The following is a 13,735-nucleotide window of genomic DNA, read 5'->3' on the forward strand; positions in this document are numbered from 1 at the left end:
TTACAGCAGCTGCCAGGTTTACTCAGGGAGCCAGTTAGAACAGCCAATATAGAGTAAATATTTGTGTTTCTGTCTGAAGCTTTTTCAGAGGATTTCTAGAGATGGTTATGAGATTAATTGGATGGACTGTCCTCTTTAATTAGAAACTGTCAATTTTCACCAGAAATAGCCAAAAATTTTCTTGTCTATACTTCTTTCTCAAGGAGATCTGTTTATTGTGAAGATGCACTTGTAGTATAACTACATAGAAAACAGTTATGTTCGTACATTCAGGATAATATTAGTCAAACATAACCTAATTATGAGGCCAAGCGATTATAAATATTTGACAGAGGAGTCAAGCAGATTGTAAAATGTACATCTTTTATTGTATCTTTGGTGCCTCTCCATACTTAAGGCTGTGTTTTTCACTGAAAGCTCAGTGGGAGAAAACAGTTTTTAAAATGCAGCAATCTTTTGTTGTTGGAGCATTTTCTTTTTTTCATTTCAAACCATTTGCCTTCATAAGCAAAAAGGTACTGGAAAAGCTGTTGATCAAAGATGATGAGAGCCCAACAGTCAAAGAAACCTATTAAAATCTCTTGACCTAAGCATGCTGGACTCTTTTATGTACTGTTCTTGATTCCTAAGTTTGAATCCTAGCTGGATTAGTCTGATCATAATAGACTTCAATTTGTTTAGGACAGAATGATATTTCCAGTTGTGCCTGTAAGAGGTATTGCCTTGGCGTGCCTCACTGATACCCTTGTTTTACTTTCCCACATTATCTACACCATGGAGAAAGGCAGCATTTGACACTTTTTTTTTTTTTCCCCCCAGGTATGGAAGAGTAAAAATATATTAAAAAGGAGACTGCAAATCTCTTTCATCATTTTATCTGACCTTCTTCATTCCTGTTCTACTCCTGCAAAGACCAGATTCTGAGAAAGGCAATAAACAGCTTTCAATACACTCCTCCTCGCACTGGCTTCTTCACAGCTAATGACTCTCGTTCAAGGGTGGGGACCTTGGGTTTTTTGGTTAATTTTAGATTTTGTTCATGTATGTATGTTTTTTATTGTTGGTTTTTCTGGAAGGTTTCTTGTTAAAAGGACAAGATAGGATATCATGTTGTAAATGGTTCCATTTTTCTGGTCAAGCAAATAGAAAAAAGTATTCTTCAAAAGCTGGTTTTGCCCTTCCCTATGCCTCAGCTTGTGAAACCAACATTAGGATGATGCAAAAGAATATAAAAGAAAAAAAAATCAAAAATTCTTTGATGTAATTAACCTTTTCTTTTTCTTTTCGCTGAAAGCCTTTTCCAATTGCTACAAGACAGAATTTGACATCAGTTTTATCCAACAGAAGATTTTATTAATAAGAACAGTGAATTTGTAGAGCCATTTGACTATTTATTGGTATTTGATATCTTTTGCACGTAATACAATGATACAAAAATAATTTTCTTTCTAAACAGCAGTCAGATTCCCTCAACCCTTGATTTTGTTCTTTTTTTGAAGTTAGGAAAGGAATAACCAATGAAACCAATATTCTCTTGGGGCAAATTTTGTTTGTCAGAGTCTGAGCACATGTATTGTGTGATGTGCCTGTGTAACTTGATAGTGCAGAAAATTATCTGTTTCCCACATTTTTTCATGGCCCACTAGTAGTAGCTCTTTGTCTGACCTGAAGATCTAGGAGGAGAGGAGCCTCAGGGAATCACATGGATCAGTTCTTACTTTCATCTCAGTTTGATCTTTTATCACTGAATGGACAGTCCAATGAACAGGAAAAGCATTGTTGGATAAGGATAAAAATCAAAACAAGAATGTTTCTGGCTTGGTATCTCAACAGGAATCCCGTTAATTGTAAGCAATTTTGCCTGTTAGTGTGGAAGTCAAGACATACATATACATACAATATACAAATACAAGACATACAATTGTTTTTGCTGAACAGCTTTCTGTTCAGGATGAGATCTTGCTGTATTACTCATTTATGTATTTTTTTAAGGAATCATACGCCTGTCATGGAACTTCTCCATGTAGAGAACATGCAAAATGTTGGATTAGGAAGGTAAATCTCAGTATTTCCTTTTCATGTTCAAAAGCCCAGACCTTAGCAATCAAAATTTGGGTCTCTGTTCTTTCTTAAACTGTACATATATAGGGAGGAGCATCCTGTGATACTAGGAAAAATTATAGCAGTAAGCTTAGACTAAACCATTTTAAAAGTGAATATATACATACTTAAGAGTGTTTAGTATTTGGGATTTTCATTATTGAGGCTAGAGATATTTTAAGGAATTTTTTCTACTTCAGTTTGAATTTTTTCAAAGCCAGAGATTTACATTATGTTCATGCTGTGAAAAGGTTGCACTTCAATCGCATGTTTTCAGAAATAAGTACAAAAATAATTCCTGAAGTTTTTGGAACTCTCAGTTGACTTCACTGAGCCAGCTCATTTAAATGAAACGGAAGGGGAGATAGCGTTCCCATTTGTGAGTTTGTGGTTCAATAGTAGCTCTGGTGTAAATTTTTGAGGAAAGTGAAGGGCTGGGAGGACAGTGGCTCCACCATCTACACTGAGCACATTCCATGTTGTGGCAGGCTGTCACCTCTTAGCATTTTTTTGGCTCCTCTTTTTCCTCCTCCACCAGCATTCATCTCCAATTAGAGTAGTAGAATATGAATTCCAGCCCTGAGCAGGTTCTTTGAAGGCACACCGATCAAATAACAATAATGCTCAACTAAATACAACAGTGGTGGCAGTCTGTGCTTAGTTAGACTTCTATGTGGAGACAGGGCATTTGGTCAGCAGTGCAAAATGATTTAGTCAGTATTTTTTGTTACTCTTACCATTTACAGTAGCTAAAGATGCCTTAAATTAGGCACACTAGAAAAGTAATATTAAAATAAAGTAATATTAAAAAAAAAAACAAACTAATATTTCTTTCTTTCTCTTTCTTTCTTTCTTTCTTTCTTTCTTTCTTTCTTTCTTTCTTTCTTTCGTTCTTTCGTTCTTTCGTTCTTTCTTTCGTTCTTTCTTCTTTTTCATGGCTGTCAGTCCTTGTTTATCATGCACTGGCACAAAAGTGTGAAATCAGGCTGGAAAATGTTTTTATTTATTATTAGGGTTATTCACTATTGGCAGGAGCTAGTAAAGGAAGTGGTAGATTTGATATCTTTTGGGCTCTGCAAATCAGACTTGCCATTGAAGAAGAGATGCTATAGGAAAAGTTACTGATCTCAGCACACGTGTACAGCAGAGTGCTTTTTAATACACAAACAGTCAGAGATAGGCCTAGCAGTCTCCTTCTTTTAACTTGTTTGTGTAAGCTACAGTGGGCTATTAGCATTTTTTGATTGTTTTTGTTGTTTTAGAAAAGAAGTGAAATCTATTATCTGGGAAAATATATAAAGTGAAAGTGAAAACTAGAAATCAGAACCCTACAAAGAGACTGGGCCAGGTGAAAGCATCTGTTGTGCGGTTGCCTCCTTACTTTTCCCCCTCCCCTTCCTGAAACACTCTGTAGCCTTGTGCTGGTGCGTCATGAGTGTATATGCATACATAACGTCTGGGTATTTTTTGACATCTCCTAGTTAAACTAGACATCAGCCACTGAGCAAATGTATAAAATAATAATAAAAAATAATGATCAAAAATACATAGATGTTTTCTCTTATTTTATTCCAAAGGAATCAATCAAAAACTGGAAAAGAATTAGATGTTCCTAAGCTAATGGCCTATGTTTATTGTGTGAGAAAGGATTTCTGGTTTTGCATCTTTACCTCCCTTTCCCAGGTGTATAGAAATCATGTTTTCAGATGCCTTTCTTTCCCAATACTACACAAGGAATGAATAAGCCAAAAATTCTTCAAATATTGGGTCCATACCATTTGCCTCATGCTGAAATTTTACCAAATTATATGGGAGAACGCATCTGTGGGCACAAAGAAGACAGAGTGCTTTTTGCAGAGAGCAGCACAGGCTAAGAAGATGTGTGATAAAAATGACATTCTTCCGCCTCTACAGAGAGACTACTGGTGCTCTCAGAAAGCTCTGCCTAGCTAAAAGAGCACCACATGTCTTCTGCTTCCCAGAAACTGATGTATTGTTTGAGAGGGAGAATCCAGGCACTTTCCCCTCCTAAAACAGAGAGGATGCAAGTATCAGGGTTTTGTTCTTTATCTGGGGCTGGTGTTCAGAGAACTAGCAGACCTTGGACTCATGGTGACATAGTGTTTGGATTCCTGAACACACTATAGAAAAAGAAGTGTCAATATGTTTTCAGAGAATTCTAGTAATAGAGTCATTTTGGTTGAAAGGTACACAGAGGATATATAAAAGCAATCTATTCCAAACCCTCCTGCAATGTGCACAGACATCTTCCATTAAGTCAGGTTGCTCAGACTCATCCAACCTGATCTTGAATGCTTCCAGGGATGGGGCATCTACTGCCTCTCTGGGCAACCTGCTCTAGTGTCTCACCAGCGTCTTAGTGTTTCATTGTATCCTGCTAATTATTTAAACGTTTCAAAGAGCAACAGATTAGGGATGTCACTAATATTTTCCATGTTTGAGAAAAAATGTAGGTAAGGGAAACCAACCTTTTTATTTTTCCCTGGTAATAAAATATGTAGTAAATAATTAAAAAGAAAAGAAAAGAAAAGAAAAGAAAAGAAAAGAAAAGAAAATAAAAGAAAAGAAAAGAAAAGAAAAGAAAAGAAAAGAAAAGAAAAGAAAAGAAAAGAAAAGAAAAGAAAAGAAAAGAAAAGAAAATTTTCAATTTTAAATTGATTTAAAACATTCCAGATTAATGAAAGTAGACTGAAGCTAGTTGCAGTCTTTTGTATAGCTCAGGCTGGAGTAAGCAGATTCCTATTTATACTCTATGATGTTTAGCACAAGAATGAATCTGACATTTGGGGACATGGTTCCTGATGTGTGGATTAAGGAGACAAATACCTTTTTCTAGGTGTTTCTTTTTTCAAGCATAAATTTTGTAGTTGGACAGAAGCTTTCCAAAATGTAGTTGGTTATGCTAGAGAAGAACGGTATACAGTGGTGTTTTTTGCAAACTATCCTTTGAGTATTGAAATGTTTGCATGTGTACTTACAAAGTCTTACAAGCTCAGTCTGGAAGCAAATATATTTCAAATTAGATAGCTGATAGTGCTATGCGGCTTTGTAATCAGAAGGTCCACAAGCTCACCTAGCTAAAGGTAAATGCTACCTGAATTTTCTGTTAATCCTTGCAATTTCTACAATGGCTCCCAAATCTGTCTTTTAATTGAAAAGTACAATAACCTATTCAAATTAGTAAAGATGGAACTTGACAAGTAGAGTAGTAGTAGTTAGCCATTTATACTCAGAAAATGAGAGCATTATCAAGTCCTTTTCTTTAAAACTTCTAAAATTCATCACCTCATTTAATAATTAAAAACAGAGTAATACTTTGCTTTCATGTGTTGAACCAGTGGTGATCTCAGAGCTTTACTGGCATGGAGTCTGAACATCATCACTCATAAGCAGAAACATGCTGGCTGAGGAAGAGAAGGATCCCTGTGGCACTGACTACTTGCACATTACTCCATGGACCTGACATCAGTGCTGGCCAGATAGAAAGGAGGAAAAAAACTTTGTCCTTTCTCTTGTCATAATTCATCTTCCTCTGAAGTAAGTACAGAGGATTTTCCCATTTGTGTTAGCCACAACGTGAGCAGGTCTTCTCAGTCTCAGATTAGTGTCAGTTATGCATCCTAATATGAGGCTTCTCCTGCTCCCAAGGGTAGACAAATTTTGTGATCCCAGATATCCCTTTTCCTGTCTGACTACTGTGGTAAAAGCAAGGTCATCACAGAAGCAGCACAGGTGACCACTGTCAATGTCATTATTTTCTGTTAAATGGTCTCTGTGCACTTCCACTTGATGAGACTGCTTTAGTGTCACTGAAACATCTCTTTTGATCCCTGGTAAGCACAGAGGTTTCTGGTCTGTACCCAAGCAGGACCAGGATGCAGGCCTGTTTTGAGGCATCAGCTCACCCTGCTCTGCAGACTTAACCACCACGTAGAATAAAACTTAGAAGCAAGCTGGCTAAGGACCTGAAACGCAGTTTTAGCAAATTTATTTACCCTTATACTTAAGCACAAGACACTCTCACAAGTTTCATAGCACGCTCTTGGCATTTTGTATTATTTTGGTTCTCTCTTCCCAGCACATATGTATTATAACACCCTGAGTATAGATGTTATTCAGTGGCAGGAGGAATATATATAATTCCATTGTCTTTGCTGCTGATTGTAGGAGTGCACCTATCAGACCAAATTACTTATGGCCATTGGGGTTTTCTAGTATAAAATCTAGCAGTTGAATGACAGAGTAAGCATTTTGCTTTTCTTCTTGATTGGGCAATATTTTTATACAATTTTATATGCAATTTTTAAAAATCCTTACTGTTGTTCTTGTAGTGTTCTTGTTAGGTTTTTACCATGTCTTCTGGTTTTCTACAGGCCCAGATTCTGACAGTAATATTTCACTGCCCTTTTCTCCTCCCTATTCTTACTTGAGAGACAAAAGTCATTGCATTTGCAAATAGGCTTAGTGCAAAATAATACTTAGGGCCTGATGACTCTTTTAGTTGCACTGAAATCAGGACATTGCATGCAATGTTCTTCTAGTCGCAGGGCAGCATCTAGGTACAAAGACTAAACAACCAAAATCATATACAGCTTACCACATACAGGATATTCTGTGTAAAGGCCATCAGGGTGGGGCCACCTTCTTTTGTTGTGGTAGGAGCTGATTGCACCACTATAAGTTTTAAAAATGACAGACTATCTCTATTTATTCTGTTGATACACTTCATAGTCATGCCCTAGTGCACTGTCTGCCTTCAGGTGGGTACTGTGGCTTATTCGTGACAGTGGATTTCACTGCTCTTATGGTTAACCTGACAGTGACAGGTTTTAAATAAAGTTAAGAAACATTAAACCTCTTGGTAGGAGCAATAAGGGGAAATTAACCAAATTCAGGGATCTTATAAAATAACCTTTTCTCAGCTGGCATTTTGCAGTGAATTCCATGTATGAGATTGATAATAAACCTTAGAGTATGTTTATATAAGCAAAACTGATAATATAGACATCTTTCCTGAACTGAATTAAGATGAATAAAAGACTCCTGTTCTCTAACATTTTTCAAGGAAGAAAAAAGGCGGGTCGTTATGCCATATTTTATATTCAGGAAATAGAAAACAAGTTAAAATGCAGGCTGAAAACAAAACTCAGCACAAGTTTGCTCCTGGGACTGAGTGGGTAGACTAATGAAAAAACCTTTTTGGCTTGCAAAGACTCATAAGGAAAAAAATGGAAAACCAAAATGAATGACACCAAGTAATGGCAAATATTCTCAATTGTTCTGAAAATAATTTTTAACAATATGTATTTATTGTTAGTTCTTTATTTTAATTAAGAGGCTTGTGGTCTCTAAAAGATTTTTCAACATTTCCAGTTTTTCTGTAACTGAGTTGTGTATGTTCATCCTATTAACAAATATAAACAATGAGATCTTCCCTGCATTTGGATTCAAGTTCTAGAAGGGTTAATTCTTTTTTTTCTTTTTTTTGCGCTTTTTACATCTGATGCAGGGGTGGTGCTTGCTGTTCACTTTTCAGCATCTGGCTCCCCAGAGAGTCCTAGTAATAATAAAGCTGTTTTTAAGCATAGTGAGAATGTTGCTTGGACAGCTGTTATTTCTTACCACTTGCCCGCTGGGAGAAGTTAGTGTCATTACCAATGTAATTTCTAAATATAGGGAAACTGATGTAGAGAATTCAACCAGCTTATTTAAGGACCCCAAGGTAAATCTCACATTTCAACTTTTCTCTTGATTGAAATCACAGTCTGAGAGAGTATCTACACCAAGAACAGCACACTGCAGCTCAGCAGCCTTTAGCTCAGCAGCTTTAGACAAGTTATCAGTACTATAACTTGTTGGTTTACCCACAGTTCCTTTATTGGGAACTTTGTCTGTCCTCACTGGTGCCAGTTTCTGTCTGGAAAGAGCTGGAATGTTTAACCTCGGAATTGTTGAGTCAGGTTAGTCTCAGCATTCTTCAACACCAAAAGCAGCTTGAGCCCCCTTCTCCATTCACTGCTGATAACTTTTGCAAATAGGGTAAAGGTAAAGCTGCCCACTTAGGCCGAGCATCCTTCTAAAGTGGCTACTACTTTGGTTCACTCAGGATTTTCTTGCAGGTGGCATTTGGAGGTCTTGCTCTTTGGATAGATCTTGTAGAGGTCTTGCTTTTTGAAGAAAAACATTGTTTTAAGGAAAAATTGAGGAATTAAATAATCATATCTCACTACACCTATAATTCTCATGTAATGTAAGCAGATCAAATATTAAAACTGACTCATTTTTATACCTGTCAGCATATTTGCATTGTTTTTTTGTTTATTTTTAATAAGCAATGCTTACACAGGACTTTTTATTAATTTCTCCAACTCTATCCCACTTTTAACCCATTGATCCATTAATGAGAACCTGCAAACAGCAAATTGCACATCCCTTATATGTGGTACATCTGAGCCTGCAGACCACCATTATAATAAGCAGGTCGAGGTATAAATGCAGAAGAGAAGGTTTTGGCATAAAGATGTAAGGCCCCAAACAACTTGCTCTATGAGGTTTTGAACAGGGCTTAGGATTGTTCACTCTGAGTTAGATGCACAGGAGAAATATGGGCAAGATATTCTCAAGAGGTCAAAATAACAAAAAATACTTTACTGGCAACTTCAGAAAATCACAGGAATTTGGCAAAAGGTTTAGTACAACATTCAATCAGCATAAAACACTTCTCAGTGCATGAACTTGGCCCTTCAACTTAGGAAATTCTAAGCCCATTTTATTTTAAGTTATCCAAAAATTCCAATAAGAGAGAATTAGAAGAACAAAGAGAAAGAGAGAAAATAGAAATATATATAGAAAAGCACACACATAGCTACCAAATTCTAAATTCCTGTTGTGTTTAGATAGAAATTCCAAGAGGTGGTAGGGTGAAGATGTGATTTCCTCGTGTTCGGCCTTAAATATCCCTTGCTCTTCCAGGGCCCATCCCCAGGTGGGACTTCTGGTCATTTGCCCACTCAAGTCTTTGATTAGGGGCTCCAGAGGTGGGTGAGAAGCATTGCCTTCAGGGATTGGCAGGTTCTGCCAGACTGGGATACAGGCTCCAGGGGGATAGGGTGTACAGGGGTAGTGCATTGCCTTGCCAGGGCAAGGTTCAACCTACCCCTTTCCCCACATACATGCACCCCAAAATGTCTCGAGACATCAGTCTTTCCAATCTCTCACAGCTACCAAGTACAGTCCCTTCATTATGACTTGTTAAATGACCTTGCTCAAATTCTTATTGTGTGCCCAGTTTCTTCATTTGTTTTGGAATGATAACATTTAATCTCCTGTTAACATATCTCCCTACACAGGGATTTGTCAACTGTTTTGATTAGAAAAATAGCAGTAGGGAGGATCCACCTTCAAAAGAGGGGAGCAATCAACCTAATATTGTTCCTTTTTTGCAAAAAGACATTGGCTTTGTTGCCAGTCATGCCTTGCTTCCAACAGCAATCCTCACAGTGATCATGTCACCTTAAATTATAGGAAGGTGCCTTCTTTCTGGCACTTCCACAAACCACTAGCCAGTGTTTTATCTCTCTCTTTGTTAGAGACCTACTATCTCAGTGTATGTTTCAGCACCGGCTGGGTTAGGGACATAGTGGAGGTTTTTCTGACTTGGCTATTTTAACACTGATAACTTCCTACCCATGCCCTGTTACTGTGGCTTATACAGCAATGTAATTGCTCTGGTATGGATTGAAAATCTGCCCTTTCTGTAAATATTTCCATACTTACTATATGTGCTGGGGAGTAGATGATAGTACAATGTTTTCCATGCATGTAGTCCAGTGCTGACGACATTTTGCTTACAGCCATTATTGTGTTGTTTCTCTATGTTCTATATGTATTTGGGAGGGTTGGTTTTGCTGGAAGCGACCACTAACATGTAGTCAGAAGACAGTCTGGTGTTAATACACACACACAATTTTCTAATTGAGTAAATGTTATTGTCTTCCTAGTTTTTGTGCAAATTGCACTCAGCGTCTTGAATTAAAAGGGGAAGCTTTATCACCTTTTGTTTAATATCACTTCTAAAGGAGTGAGGGTGACCAAAAAAAGGCATGTGTGTGTATGATCCCATCCATCTCTTTGCCAGCAGGTTGGTCAGTCTGCCTCACTGCTGTGTTTTGAATCTGTACCTTTGCCAATTTTAAGTATGAGAGAGGAAGAATCACCCAAGAAGTCACACAGCAGGTCAAGTTTTATGAGGTGAGGTAGCCGCATACAGGAGAGAGCCCTGACAGAGTTCCTACCTTGCCTTGACCACTGGTCAAACCAGAGTCAACTGGCAACTCAACAGCATATCACAGCACCATAGGGAGCCCAGAGGCCATGAGCACATCTTCTGCTTCTTAGAATGACTCCTTTTTTTTGAGAACAAAGTGGTTGAACTAAGCATTTCTTCAAGGAGCCTGGACTAAGTGTGATGAGAAAGCACAGCAGGGATATTTATGTAACCAGGCTGTAATCATTTGCAATCACTGAGTGACCATATTTTCATTTCTGTGGCTTGGAAATGGAAGTGCACAGAGGTCTCAGTGTATTGGACCAGCCATACCCACGACCCCCACCATCTTCTCCCAAGGATCCAGGGCTGATCCCAGCTCAGACTGGGACTTTCAGTCTGTGTGCCCATCTCTGTCTGTCTCCTGGGAGGGCCTGGGACATGCACTGCAGAGAGTGGTTCTCCAGGATGGAGCCCTCAGACCTGGATCTTAGCATGTCATAGAGAATTCTAGGAGTAAAAGGCTCTGTTCTACTTCTATATCTATTCCTATTTCTAATTCTTATTACAATTTATTTCTACTGCTATTTCTATTTATTTCTATTTCTATTTCTATTTCTATTTCTATTTCTATTTCTATTTCTATTTCTATTTCTATTTCCTGCACACCACAACTTAAATGGTGAAAAGCAATTTCATTTGCCTGAAATGCCATGGGTTTTTCAGCACCAAAAATGCTTTCAAGGACATATAACACAAAGGCTACAACTGGAATCAGGATTTTATTTTTGGGTTTATTTACCATTATTTTTCTGAAACCATTTCACCGCGCCTGTTCACAAGTGTTAACACAATGCCCATATGTAGTCCGAAGCTGGGTGATGCATCTCGATTTAGTTTTTAAAAAACATCCTTTGCAGTCTGTCAGTCTAACAGAGCTACAGAAAGCAGCAGAAGGAATACAGGCCAAGAAAACCCTGTTTCCTGAAGAGAACATGAATAATTAGTTTCAATAACAATCACACAAAGGAAGAAGATAACAAAAGAATGAATGTGGGGCACAACAGTCTATCTTCATGGTGGGTGAGCAGCAGGCAGCAACCTGGAGGAGCCTGACCAGTGCTCAGGTTTGATACTGCAGAGGAAGGGAAAAGGCCCCCAGGGATGAGTGCAAATCTGCCTGGGGGGAAATTGCTCCCTGACCTCAGCATTAGAGGTTTACTATTCCCTGAGCATGAGAAAAATCCACTTCCACCTCTTCCCACAGGCTGGCCAAACCTCTCAGGAGATGTCCAAACCCTATTCTCCCTCAGACTGGAGCTATCTCAGGGGCCACAGGCCTTTGTGGGGGGAAGAATTCTTTCCATGCCTGGCAGCAGTGGGTGATGCAAAGCACTTGGACCACTGGTAACATCTCTGCATCCCAATTCTTACAGCTTCTGCTCCTGGTTCCATAGGGGATGACAGAAGAAGACCTCTCTAGTGTCATAGTGACTGATCAAGAACTAGCTATCTTTGAACTTTCATTGAGGTGTTGTTAGCATTCAGGAATACATAATCACAGAATGATTATATGCAGGTGCTTTTATTGAAGACCTCTGGGTGTCACGGGTACAGACCGAAATCTGACTCTGTCATGGGTTCGGGATGAACATGTTTTTATATTCTATCATTATATAACTCACATATTAATTATTAAACTTACATTGATCTATCGTATACATTGATTTCATCCAAGCATAGGTTTCTCGTGATCCCCCCAAACCCTTTGAACATGGTTTCTCATGATTCTTACGATTAAACAATAATTATATCTAAACAATCATCACATCTAACAATTATATCATTTATCATATACTGGTTACGCAGGTGCAATTCCACATGATCTGGCAAACACAAGGTCTAATGTTTCCCAGGGCTTAGTTTTAACATTTTCCCAGGGCCTACTAAGCCTAGCTTTCTTTCCAACTCCCTGAGTTTGCTATGGTTTTAAAATCTTTTACTATCAGTGTCTCATTGGATAAAAGTGAATTTTGTATAACCACAGATTTTCTTAACACTCTCTGTAAGTTTAGACCATTTCTTTAATCACTCTAATGAAACACGGGCCTGGCACTCCTGCTCCTCTGTCCTGCGGATCTTTCTGATATTTACAGCAGAAAACCTCCTTTCTTGAGAAAGGCTGCAAAAGGGAAAAAGATGATTTTTATTAACAGACTAGGTTTGTTTTTTATGTGCAGTTGTCTAGGAAGCATCAGCTCTGACATTCTTTCTTTCATCTGGTATGCAAATCAAGGTGCGATGTAGACATAGGCCCAGGTATTTATATCCATTGGCATCTCTCCAAGAAGCAAAGAGTTGTATGAAAGAAGTGTTAAGAGGAAATACTATGTGCATGCTATCCTAGCCAAATCTGAGGTTTCATCAAATGGTGGGTTGCACATCTCACCGGTCAGAGCAAACAGCGCGACTAATGCACTCAGCCTCCTTTCTGAGTTAGTGTCTGGAGAACACACAATCTGCGTGATGCTACTTGTGTAACTATTGTCTACACTGGCACTACCAACATAGGACTACTAAATATGTTTTCTCTGCTTTCATTGCCTTGATGATAGACATGATTTTAAAAAAGAAATTCTTTCCCTAAATTAAAAGGGAAAAAAATAAGAGAAAAAAATACTTGTATCACCCCATGCACGAAGGTCCTGAGAATCACAATCAACCTATTGAATTTTAATGAATGTGAAACTAATCTAGTTGAGAACAGGAAGGATCATGACTATGCAGAAATCTGGATGCACATTCCTAAAGTTTAGAAAATCCATAGATTTTTGTTTCCCAAGACATTTTAGAGTATGATTAATCTCTGGAGGAGTTTAGCAAGATGGGAGTATGACTGTTGTAGCATTTCAATCAGTGATGTTAGCTAACTCCCACAGTGGAATGTTTTTTGCTTCTTAGGATTCCTGCTAAGAGAAATGACTTTTATTTTTAAATCCTTGTCATACTAATTATTCAATTGGTTATTTTGAAACTAATAACTAAGCATAAGATGAAAATATTTTGATCATGGTCATGGTTAATTTTTTTATATCCATGTAAAGAGGTAAAAAAGCAAGATGTACGTTCAAATAAACAGAGTCGAGAAGTTGAGAATGGTCAGATTATTATGTAGACCACTTTTACAATGGCCTGTAATTTATTGGAAAATCAGACAAAATGCCTCAAATACACCTATTCCTGAATTCTGAGAAACATTATCTCAATTCAGATTTATTGCCTTAAAATTACCTTGACCAACAACATTTTGAAAACAGTGAAGTGTTTTGCAATATATATGTAGATAGG

At 37.9% G+C, this 13,735-nt stretch overlaps 1 protein-coding gene across 12 annotated transcripts in view; it reads right to left on the reverse strand.

Annotated features, from left to right (window-relative positions):
* Positions 1–11,170: 11,170 nt before the first annotated feature.
* Positions 11,171–13,735, reverse strand: part of PPP1R17 (protein phosphatase 1 regulatory subunit 17) — a 56,760-nt gene continuing 54,195 nt past the window's right edge. For all 12 annotated transcript variants that reach the window (XR_010359010.1, XR_010359008.1, XR_010359003.1 and 9 more), the window contains one exon: positions 11,171–12,569. The gene's annotated coding sequence lies outside the window, so the exon portion shown is untranslated. The remainder of the gene's footprint in view (positions 12,570–13,735) is intronic.

This window comes from Passer domesticus, chromosome 3 (assembly GCF_036417665.1).
Source record: "Passer domesticus isolate bPasDom1 chromosome 3, bPasDom1.hap1, whole genome shotgun sequence".
NCBI lineage: Eukaryota > Metazoa > Chordata > Aves > Passeriformes > Passeridae > Passer > Passer domesticus.